Source organism: Alligator mississippiensis, chromosome 15 (assembly GCF_030867095.1).
Source record: "Alligator mississippiensis isolate rAllMis1 chromosome 15, rAllMis1, whole genome shotgun sequence".
NCBI lineage: Eukaryota > Metazoa > Chordata > Crocodylia > Alligatoridae > Alligator > Alligator mississippiensis.
The window spans coordinates 29,054,103-29,066,581 of NC_081838.1; the positions used below are offsets into that span (position 1 = coordinate 29,054,103).

The 12,479-nt window shown below is 47.4% G+C and overlaps 1 long non-coding RNA gene across 1 annotated transcript; it reads left to right on the plus strand.

Annotated features, from left to right (window-relative positions):
* Positions 1-6,401: 6,401 nt before the first annotated feature.
* On the plus strand, positions 6,402-9,754 carry LOC132245660 (uncharacterized). The gene is made up of 2 exons (XR_009457361.1): positions 6,402-6,537; positions 8,654-9,754. It is a non-coding gene; the product is annotated as an uncharacterized LOC132245660 (long non-coding RNA).
* Positions 9,755-12,479: the final 2,725 nt, after the last annotated feature.

Consider the following 12,479-nt stretch of genomic DNA (forward strand, 5'->3'; position numbering starts at 1 on the left):
ATTGGGACGTGCTGAGTTTGAAACACATAAGGGGATCAGCTTGTACAGGCTGATTGACCCAGTTTGACTCAGACGTGCCCTCATGAACTGAATGCTGGCCCATGAGGGTGTCAGCCGGACACCCAGCCGGATTCAGAGGGATTCTGTTCACCTGTGTGCTTGTGTCTGACTGCATTTTATTGTTGCTCTTATGAACTGATTCTTGGCATATGAGAGTGTCAGCCTGTCCATGCTGATCAACCCAGCCAGGTCAGGCGTGTCACGTTAATTTGTGTGTGTTTGTGTGTATGACTGATTTGGTGACTGGAGGAACCCAGTCCCCTTGAGATTGAGTCCTGCAAGATAGCTCCACTGGGGGTGAGGGCTTGCAGAAGGGAGAAATACAGCTCCGTATAGTAACACAAGCAGCACATTGACAGAATCACCAAGACCCTAGAAACTATCCCTAATAAATGAGCACACCCCAAAGTAATGGGCAAATTTGGTAACACTGGAGGAAGGAAGTGATGACAGGACTGGTTGCCTTTGACATCACAATGGTGTCACCAAGACAAATGGTGCCTTGAAGAACCAGGGTGACTTAGTCTGGAGAAGTGAATATAGAGGGGGGAGTTGAATTAGGCAGATCTTAGACACCAGATTGATTGCATCCCTTTAGGCAATTTCTCTGCTTACCCTATGGTTGGAGGTTCTACCACCATATTGGCCTCATGTCCAAAGGGTATCTTTGGAGAGATGGAGACATCTTCACCCAACCTAAGGAACAATTTCTTATTGGCATTGTTCTTTCTTGCAATGGTTGCACTGGGTCTCTTTCTTTATGCAGTGGTTGGTGGCTTGCCTTGGCTTCATGGATAGAACCCACGGTCTTTTGGATCAAGTCTGGGTCCTGGTGAGGATTTTTGGGTTGTGATGGGGGAAAAAAAAAGGACAATGGATCGGAAAGTGGGATCTGGATAATAGGAATATGGGGGAAATTTGGTTTGACATCCTCCCTGAGATAGAACCCAGGAGTCCTGATTCCTTGTCAGATCTCTATGAAACCCACTGGCCACAACCCGCCTCTTCTCTCCCTCTAGTCAGCTCAGGTTCTCTTTCTGGTGCCTCCTTTAGCTCAAGATACAGAGGTTCGTGCTGGGGATACAAAGGTTCTAAATATGAGGGACCCCAACTTTGGAGATCATGAGGGTCAGAGACCTCAGTTCTTTTCTCAGCTTTTCTGAAAATCAAGCTGGTCACTTCCAGAAGGCATGTATCTAGTGGCTGTACTGGGACAAATCCTGTTTAAGGGACTTGACTGGCTCTAAAGAGGAATTCTGCTTTGGGGGTGTGGATAGAACCTAATTCTCCAAGACAAACTTCACTGTGGAGGAACATCTTAAAATTGTAAAATCATAGAAAATGAGGGTTGGAAGGGACCTCAGGAGGTCACATCTAGTCCATCCCCTGCTCAGAGTAGGACCAGCCCCAACTAGATCATCACAGCCTCTGTCTAGCTGGGTCTTCAAAACCTCCAAGAATGGAGATCCCACCACCTCTCTGGGGAGCCTGTTCAAGTCCAACCTCAACTTCCCTTGCTGCAACTGGAGTCCACTGCATATTTAAAACCTTTGTATCCCCAGCATAGATCTCTGTCTCTTGAGCTAAAGGACCCATCAGAAAGAGGAGCTGTTGTCATCTTCTGCATGGGCTGACTAGAGGGAGAGAAGAGGTGGGTTGTGGCCAGTGGGTTTCACGGAGATCTCTCATCTGTCACCACTGAGAAGAGCCCAGCATCATCCTCTTTGCAATCCTCCTTCAGGGAATTGAAGGCTGCTCTTCAGTCCCCGCTTAGTCTTCTCTTCTCCAGACTAAAGAAGCTCAGTTCCCTCAGCCTCTCCTCACAACTCATGTGTCCCAGTCCCTGAATCATTATCATTGCCCTCCTGGACTCTCTCCAATTTGTCCACTTCCTTTCTGTAGTGGGAGGGGAGGTGCAAACTGGACATGGTACAGTATTGTTCTGCCTTCTTCCCTAGAGTTACAGGGGGCCTGGTTTCAAGCCAGCCTGCAATCATGTCATAGAAGACTCTCTCTTAATGTACTGTGTGTGGTAGGACAGACTTAGGAAGACATGGACAATCCTAATTCCAGTAGTTCTTAACCTTTGTGGTTTGATGTAGCAAACTTAATATTCTCTAGGCTTGGATACATGATACATTCATATTGGTGTGATTTATATTAGTTTACATTGGTGTAAATTATACCAGTGTCTGGAGTGGATGGCTGACCACCTCTTCCAGGATAGATGTACACTGTAGGTGTTATTTCAGCACCAAACCAGTAGGTGGAGGAGAGGTAAGAGCTCATTTGCCTTTGGCAGATGTGGCCATAATGGGAGAAATCCAATTTAAGCAGCTTGGCCCCAGGGTAACTCCACACACATGACATGAACCCCAGTATAACTCTTCCTAGAGTCATCTGGCCTGGATTTGAGTCAGTTCCTTCAGGGGAAGGCTCCATGCCATATGCTTGCTCTTTGTTTTTACTGCTGCTGGTTTATATGCAAACATGTTGTGTGTGCAAACCCCATGAAGGCAATTTGGGGTGGGGTCATAAAGACAATCTACTCTGTTCTGACTTGCAATGAATGCGGTGGAGCAGGAAACAGCTTTCTCACCCTGGAAAGGGTACAAGCGAACAGTTGTAATCCTGGGGGGTTTGGGTTAATTCTAGTGCAGGCCTTTCCTTGGCCCCTCCTATTGGAGCCATGCCAATTTGCATATATTTGATTAAATATGCATTGGGGCTAGAGAGACTGGTTCTGTTACCTTTGTCTGGAAGACAGGAAGCACATGGGATGTGGGAATGACCCTCTTTTGAGTTCCATGTCCCATCTGTCAGGCCTCTGATTCAGGATTGGCTAGCCTAGCGATGACCATGTGGCAGTGGTCAGTGGGCAGGGCTAGCTGTGGGACTGTGATGCAAAGTACATGGCTGAGGTCCTCAGCTTACAGCATGCTAGTTACAACTTGGCAGCCTTTGGCAGTCAATGTTGGATCTATCCTCTTCAGTCCCCAGGGGAGCAGGAAAGTACTTCTACCTCCCAGAAGGGGAAACTGAGGCTTGGAGAAGCCAAATGCCTCCCACAAAGAGCAGGGGGTTGATCTTAGGTTTCTCAAGACCTAAGAGAACTTCTTAAGAAGGGAGGCAGAGATTAACAATCCCCTATCAATCCCTCCACTACAGGAACCCTCCGGCTCTTGGTTCATTCATTGGTGTTCCAGCTATGAAGTTACTGATCCTCATTCTCCCCTTGGTGTTAGTTGCAGGAAGGACAAAGTCTGAGGGTAAGATGAAGGAGATAGTCACATGATCTGTGGCAGTGTCTCCTAGGAATTAAAGTGTGGCTTGTGAGTTCATTCTCACTTAGGAGAAAAGTGATTCGACCAAAGTCCTCTTACCAACTTCAGGGGCAGTTTGGGGCTGTGAGGTGATGTTTCCTATATTTGCTCACATGCCACGTGGAACTTCCCCCTCACCCTCCAAAAAGCCCTCCAAAACTAGGTGCATGTGTTAAGCAGGGAAGCTGATTGATGTACCAGAATAGAAGGATGAAGACACTGTGACAGCTGCCCGTATAACCTGCTCTTAACTTCCAAGGCTGGAGGGTCCCCACTATTCTTCTGTGGGAAGCCTGTGCCAACACTAAGCTCCTCCTCAGAGCAAGAAAGTCCTTCCCCCTCTCCAGCCTCAGTTTCCCATCCTGCAATCTCAGCCCATTGCTCCTTGTCATGTGTGGCCACAAAGAATTGTCTATCTCCATTGACTCCCATGCATCAGGGACTATCATCAGAAAACCCTGCCTCTGTCTCTTCTTCTCCAAGCTCTGTCACCCCAGTTCTTCCAGCCTTTCCTCTTTATTTAGTGTCCATGCTGATTTTTTTCCCAATCTCTCCACCTCTCTCTTTAAGCATGGGGCTCCAAACTGGACCCAGCACCCCAAGGAAAGCCTCCACAGTGCTGAATAGAACTGAGGCATTCATTGGATCATATAAAATGAGGGTTGGAAGGGATCTTAGGAGGTCACACCTAGTCCAGCCCCCTGCTCAAAGCAGGACCAGCCTCAACTAGATCATCCCAGCCAAGGCTTTGTCTAGCCGGGTCTTCAAAATCTTCAAGGATGGAGATCCCACCACCTCTATGGGGAGCCTGTTCCAGTGCTTTACTACCTTCCTAGTGAGAAAGTTCTTCCTAATATCCAACTTTAACTTCTCTTTGTGCAACTGGAGACCATTGCTCCTTGCTCTGTTATCTGCTACCATGGAGAACAGTTCAGCTCCATCCTCCTTGGAACCACCCTTCAGGGATTTGAAGACTGTGATCAAGTCCCACCTCAGTCTTCTCTTTTCCAGAGGCTAAATAAACCCAGTTCCCTCAGCCTCTCCTCATTGCTTCCCTTGATTTATAAGTAACACTTCTGTTCACACAGTCCAATATACAATTTTCTCTGCTTCCATCTCAGCCTTCCTTGTCCTGTTCCCTGTGGCCACAGAGAAATGTCCATCTCCATCCTCCATAAACCTTCCCCTCTGGGAAGTATTGGTGAGAATCCACATGACCATGATGTCTCAGCACCTGTGTATAGTACTTGGAGTGAGCCCGACCCTGGCCTGTCCAATCAGGGAACAGCAAGGAGGAGTGGGTATATACGATGAGTCCTGAAAAGGTGTTGGTGAAGCTATGACTGGCTTATGAGGTCAAGAAGTGGGTATGGTGGAGAGTACAAAGGAATCATGGGTTGCCAGCAGCACTGGGTGGGTGTTGGAGTATCCAGGGCTGGAACAGGTCAAGAGTGATGGATATCAATAGACCTTCATGGTTTCTCACCAATCTCTGTTGATATGAAATTGTGCCTATTGGCAACTTCCCTCTTACCCATATTAGTGTGTTGTCAGCTTCATGGACTGACTCCTTTCCACCAATGGCATGGAAGTATACAAATGTTCTGGAAGATGGACTTCCATAACAAGGCCAGTTGCCTTTGAGGTTGCAATGTCCTTGCTGAGATGGTCAGTACCTAGAAGGTTGTGGCTAACTCATTTCCATCCATGACATAAATGTATGCAAATAGCTTGGAGAAAGGAAGTGATGACAGAGCTGGTTGCCTATGACATCACAATGTTGTCACTAGAACAGTTGGTGCCCAAAGAACCAGGGTGATTTAGTTTGGAGAAGAGAAGGCTGAGTGGAGATTGGATCACATCCTTCAAATATGTGAAGGGCAAGCACAGAAAGGATGGAGGTGGGTTTTTTCTCTGTGACCACAAGGGACAGGACTAGGAGGAATGACCTCTATCTGCAGCAAGAGAAACTGAGGCTGGAGATGAGGAGGAGCTTCCTGACTCTGTAGGTGGTCAAGCCTTGGACCAGATGGACCAGACTGCCCAGAGCGGTGGTCAAATATCCATCCTTGTAAGTTTTCAAGATCAGGTTGGAGAGACACTAGAGCTGCAGGCTAGACTAGATGTGACCTCATGAGGTGCCTTGCAAATGGACTTTCCTATGATCCTGTCCAAGGGGTATCCAACCCAAGGTGCACTTAAGTGGCTAGAGGGGCTTCAATGAAAGAGGTACCAGTGTTTCATTGCCTATGTCCTCTGTCCCAACAGCAAGATCCAGGTCTGGGCTGGTGACACAAACTTACAGTTTGGGAATAGGATGATACAGATCTGGGAAGTGCAGCAAGTCATCCCCCACCCCAAGTACAACCATAACACGCATAACTATGACTTGATGCCACTGAGGCTGAAGAATCCCCTACAAATCAATGAGACCCTGAAGACCATTGGCATCACCACTTGCCTCAACCTGGGACCCAGTGCCAAGTGTCTGGCTGGGGCACCGTGAGCTCCCCAATAGGTAATATTCCCATGTGGTGAGGAAGGGGGATAGGTGTTGATGTGGGAAGAAGAATGAAGTCTTGGAGAAGACTCTGTCAATGAGTTGTTGTTGGCTTATAGGGTCCTGAGGTTGGGTGGGATAGGAATCATAGGAAGGGATCTCTCCAACCCCATTGGATCATTTGGGATAGAGGCAAGAGTGGATCATCAGAGATGATCTGTATCCAAGTCTTCCCATACAAAGCCTTGTCTTACTTATTACTTACACTGTACATTCTTGTGTCTTCTCCCCATGGCTGGACCACCTCAATCTCATGATTGCTTATGCTGATCTCAGGAGTCCCTAGCTGGGAAGTTCAAGTCCAGTTGGAGGGGTTCAAACCCCCAGCTGGTCTACATCAGCTGTCACTTCCATGGGTCCCTGTCACCCTATAACCCAACACTGGGTCCCATCTACTTCCTGATGACCTGCTCCTTTCCTCCCTTCTCCATCTTTATCCCTCCTTCTCTTCCAGTGTTGATGACCAGTAAGCTGCACTGTGCCAATGTGTTCATCTTTGCATGGGACAAGTGTCAAAGGGTGTACTTGAGGACTCACATCGCTCCCAACATGCTTTGTGCCGGTGTCCCAAAAGACAACAAAGATTCGTGCCAGGTGAAGATATCTTTGGAAGGGCTGGAAGTACAATGAGGGGTGTTGGCTGTATGGTTTAAGTAGAGGGGAGAGTGGGGAATGTCTTGAGAATGATGGCTTTGCAAAAGTAGTGATGGATGGAGGGGTGTGTGTGTGTGTGTGTGTGTGTGTGTGTGTGTGTGTGTGTGTGTGGTGTTGTTTGGTTTATATTCCAGCATGCATTTGTGTATGTGATATTGACCCTTGGTGGGTGTGAGTCAGTCAGATGTGTTTATTGTTATGCATTTTTGTATTTTTGTGTGTGTGTGATTGTTAGGTCAGCATATGGACATGTATTTGTGTATGTGACATTAATATATTGTGTTTGCATGTGTATTTGGCAGCTCTATATACTGGTGTGTGTGTAGGGGGATTGTCAGATGTGTGTACCGGTGTGTATTTCTGTGTGTGATGATGACCCATGGTCTGTGTGTGTGTTTGTGTTTTGTGTGCGTGTATGTGCATGCACACGTGTGTGAGTGTATGTCAGTCAGGTCTGTATACTGATGTGTGTGTGTGTTTGTCAGATGTGTGTATTGGTGTGTGTTTCTGTGTGTGTTGATAACGCATGGTGGGTGGATGTGCATGCATGTGCACACATACAAGTGTGTGCACATGTGTATGTTACTCAGGTCTGTATACTGGTGTGTATTTGTATGACACTCACCTATAGTATGTGTGTCTGTTAGTTGGTTGTGTATACTAATTAGGGCTGTGTGAAATTTCACTGGCTGTTTCATTTTGACACTGTTTCAACTCATTTTGAGCTCAAAACAGCAAAATCAAAATGAAATGAAGGGCTTTGAAGCAGCCTTGAAATGAAAGAGGCCAGTCAAAATGTTTCAAAAATTTTGAAACATTTTGAAGCAGCCAGGAGCCAGGTGGTGGGAGACAGGAGAGAACCAGGGCTGAGCCCCCAGCAGCTCTGCAGCCCCATGTGGCTCAGCTGGGCAGGGAATGTAGCCCTGGCTCTCCCTGCCTCCCATGGCCGGGCTGCGGGAAGCTGATTGCAGCATAAGGGAAGGGAACTGAGCCCAGTCGCTCAGTTCCCCTCCCCAGCTCTGCGATCGATCGGGCTGGGGAGGGGAACTTAGCCCAGCTGAGCTGAATTCCCTTCCCAGCCCAGTCCTAATGCTGAGGAGGGGAACACTGCTCAGCTGGGCTCAGTTCCCTTCCCCAACCTGGTCACAGCACTGGGGAGGGGAAATGAGTGATCAGGCTCAGTTCCCTTCCCCAGCTCACCAGTCCCAGGTGGTAGCACCTGGCTTCCCTCCCTCATCTGGCAGGCAGATCAGGGGCCTGCAACCCTGAGAGGACTGACAGAGCCCCTGCAGCCCTCCTGGGGCTGCAGGCCCCCATCTGCCTCCGTTTCAAGCTTCCTCCACTATAGCCTATGGGCGAAACGTTGAAACAGCATCACTGTTTTGATGAAACAAAATGGAACAGTGGTTTCAAATTGAAATGAAATTCAAAACAAAACACTGTTCTGTTGAAATCTCAAAACACGAATCGAAATGGAACAGTGCTGTTTCGCACAGCCCTAATACTAATTTGTATTGATGTGTGTGTATGTACCTGCGTAATTGTTAGGTCTGTATACACTGATGCATTGTATGTGTGTATGCAACAAAGAGGTCTGTATGCTGATGTTTGTGTATCCATGGCATGTTTGTGTGTTTGTTGAATGTGTTCACCAGTGTTCATTTATTTGTATGTTAATGGCCCGTGTGCATGCGCACATGTGCACCTGTGCACACATGTGTTTGTCAAGGGTGTGTACTGATACATATTTTTTTTTGTGTTGGTGACCCATGGTGTTGTGTGTGTGTGTGTGTGTGTGTGGCAGAGAAGGGGTGATTGTGTGTGTGCTGATGCACCATTTAGCATGTGTATGTAACCGTGCCCCATAGCCTGCATGTTTGTGTATCAGCCTGTGCATGACTGATCCCCAGGGAGCTGTGTTGCCATGACCTAGCTATACTTGTGTGTGTGTGTGTGTGTGTGTGTATGTGTGCATATGCATGCATGCGCACACATGTGTGTGTGTGCATGTACAATGGACTGTACTGAACTAATTGTCCTTCCTTCAAATTTGCAGGGTGCTCTGGGGGCCTTTGGTTTGTGAACACAAACTGCAAGGTGTGGTGTCCTGGGGCCCCCCACCTTGTGGCCAGAAGGGACATCCAGGTGCCTACAGCAATCTGTATAATGTGGCAGCATGGATTGAGAAACTGAGGCTCCTTGTGGATTGGATAGATGGCTCCCAGGTCACACAAGCCCCAGTTAGATCTGCTACCACACACAACCCACCCCATCCTCATTCTTTGTATCCATCCCATCCATGATTGTTGAGGTTGGGGTACCTCAGTGAAGCTCCCAAGGCCTATAAAGCAAGCCTGGGCTGGAGTGGGAGGGGATCAACTTGTTATCAGTGTGAAAAATCATGAGATCCTGAAACTGACATAAGATATCATGAGATCATAGTAAAAAAAAAATGAGGTAGGTTTAAAAAGTCCAAGGTGACTGAGAAGACATCAACGTTGGCCCAAATGTTATAAGTGTGGTGGAAACTGGGTAAAACTCCCAAAATACTGAGACTGATGCAAGGATGGATTATCTGAAATTAAAAGACTGGATAGGCCAACCACATCCAAGTTGAGACAGGCCTACCATGTACAAGCTGGGATAGGCCAACCACATCTGAGTTGAGGCAGGCTTACCACATCCGAGTTGGGGCAAGCCAACCACATCCAGTTTGGGTAGGCATACCACGTCTACGTTAGGGCAGGCCAACCACATCTGAGTTCGGGCAGGCTTACCATGTCCAAGTTCAGGTAGCCCTATCATGTTCAAATTGGGGCAGGCCAACCACATCTGAGTTGGGACAGGCCCACCATGTCCAAGTTTGGGGTAGGCCAGCAATGTCCAAATTAAAAGGTGGTGAGTTTGTCTCTGAAACATTAGCATCAGCATGGTCATTGTGAACTTAGGTAAGAAAAACCTGAAAAAGTTTGAAATTGGCATAAGAAATCAGGAGATCCAAGTGAAAAATAAATATGAAGCAGCACTAGAAATTCCAAGATGGCCTCGGAAACTTCAGTACAGGCTTGAATGACATGAGATGGGCTGCCTGGATGGTTGAGGGCAAGATATTTTATTGGACAGACTGCACTCTTAATACTACCTTCCAATAACTAAACAGCAGTATTGTCATTGGGTGTTATTGATGCGTCATCACTGTTGAAGTCTCAGGGACTCCGATGCCAGCCAAGTCACAGCCAGGAGATCCCAACCCCAATCTTGTCTTTGAGAATACACCCCCCTGCCCTGGGCTGGATTCAGACTTGGCCGTGCAAGGATTAATGCTGCATCATTCATTCCCCTGCCACCAACACCCATACCCCTTGGGTTCTACGGCTGAGAAGTCAGGGCAGGTCGCACCCCTACTTACTCCACCCTCACATTTCCAGAGCCTCTGGGAACCCAGAAAGCAGGGTGAAACAGTTTCATGAGCCATATTTTTGACATGGGCTAGGACTTTTTAGCTTAGAAAAAAAACACTTGATTGGGGAATCTAGTAGAGATTTACACAGTAATGCTGTATTGTCTTCATACAACACGCCTTCAGATATAGTACACCCCTTGCTTTCGAAGGGCAGAATGAAGGGGAAAGGATCTTTCTTTTAAGAGTCTGTGTCAAAGTGGGGAGGAAGTGTTTTGCTTTTCTTTGGCAGAGATGTAAGCAGCAGAAATGGCTGTTACCATATTTCCTTGGTTATAACGCAGTCCCCAATTTCCAACAGCTGAACTTGTGGGCAAAAGGACATGTGATGTGCAAGATAATACAGAAAATGAGGCACGGGCAGTCCATAGGGAAAGTCAAGAAGCCTGAGAAACCTAAGTGGCAAGGACAGGCTGGAAGAACTGGGATGATGCAGTCTGGATTTGCTCCCAGCCTTCCCCACTTAAGTTGAGTTTGATGGAAGATGGAGATAGACCATTCTCTGTGGCTGTAGCAGGCAGGAAAAGAGTAAGGGGGTGGATATTGCAGCAGGGGAAGCAGTCTGGAGATTGGGAAGAATTTCCTGGCTCTGAGGGGGGCTCAGGGCTGTGACAGGGTGTCCAGAGAGGTGGAGGAAGCTCCATCCTTGGATGGTTTCAAGAAAGGAGGTTAGAAAATCAGTTGACTGGAATGATTCAGACAAGGTTGATTCTACCTGAAGCAGAGGGTTGGGCTACATGTGACCTCATGGGGGCCCAGGCAGCCTGGCTGGGCTACGATTTTTATTTCCCTACTGAGCATCTAAAGGGATTTAGGAATGATTCTATTTCACCCTCCTCCAGTCCCTGAGTGTAATGCATCTGGTTTCACAACACACCTCTCAGCTGATTGAGCCATTAGGAAGCAGCAAGGAGGATTGGTACCTACCCATATTCTGCATAAGCTGGTTTTCAGGGACTAGCCTGGCTGGAATAGACTTGTCCATTGGTGCCTAAGTCTCTTTTTCCTTCCTTGAGCTCTAAGCCCTTAAGCACAAGCTCAGCTTCTTCCCATGATTCTCTGTTCTCTCTGCTGTGGCAACTGGTCCGTCCCCAGCTCTCCTGACACCAGGCTTGCAATATACCAGATTCCTAGAGCACAACACACCCTTGTATAAAACATGTGCCCTGATTTTGAAAAACAGAATGAAGGGAGGGGAATAGTTCCTTGAAAATACGGAATAAAGCGGGGGCCGGGGGGGAACGGGGGGTGGGGGGCACACATACACACACAGGGGAATTGTTCCTTGAAAATACAGGCAAATAACAGGAAGTGGTTGAAGAGCAGCTTCTTCAGCACACCAGGAGAACGAGAAGGCACCCACAGCTGCTACCACTCTTGCTTTCCCCTGCCAGCAGAAGCAGAACTTCTATTACTGTATTTCCTCACTCATAACACACGTTCCAATTTCCAGCCACTGACATTTTTGAGGTGTATGGGAGGAAAATATGGTAAATGGTTATGACTGCTACCACCACACATTGTTAGGCTTGTTGGAGAGAAGACAGGATAGACTGGCACCTTGTATACTAATTAAACTTCAGACTAACATCGCTAGCTATCTCTGTTCCTGGAGGAAACCCTAGATAGAGATCAGACACAGGCCTAAGTCTGGTAGATAGGGTTGTGTGAAATGGAAATGTTTCATTTCGTTTCAACATTTTGACAGAACAGCGTTTCATTTTGACTTCTGTTTCAAGTCAAAATGGCTGTTCCGTTTTGTTCCGTGGAAACGTTTTGCCATTTCGACCCTGTTTTGATGTTTCGCCCATAGGATACAATGGGGAAGGCCAAAACAGGCTATAACTTTGTCATTTCTGCTCAGATTTGGATGAAACTTACAGAATTGGTATCCCCTTCTAAGGGCAAGATGCAGACCAAGTTTCAAGAAGTTAGATTCAGGGAGTTCAGAGAAATTGTACCCTAAAAATCGTGAGAGAAAAACTCATGTCACGTGTATGTGTTAAGTCACAGTGGGATCAAAACTGCAGGCATGCTAGCCCCTGCTGAGGTCACAAAGCCTGCCAAGTTTCAAGAAGATAAGCACATGGGTTTGGGGGACACTGCACCCCAAATTTTTGAAAGCAAAGTTCCTGTCATGCGTATGTGTTAACCCACATTGGGGTCAAAACCACAGGGGTGGTAGCTCCTGGTGAGACCACAAAGTCTACCAAGTTTCAAGGTGATAGGTGTAGGGGTTTGGGGGGAACTGCACCTCAAGCTGCTGACAGGCAAATCGTGATATAGATGACAGTGTGTGTGTTAAGGTGCAGTGCAGGGACGGTGGCCCCTGCTGAGACCACAAAGCCTGCCAAGTTTCAAGGAGATAAGTGCAAGGGTTTGGGGGAAACTCAAACCCTTGCACTCAAACTCAAACCCCAAG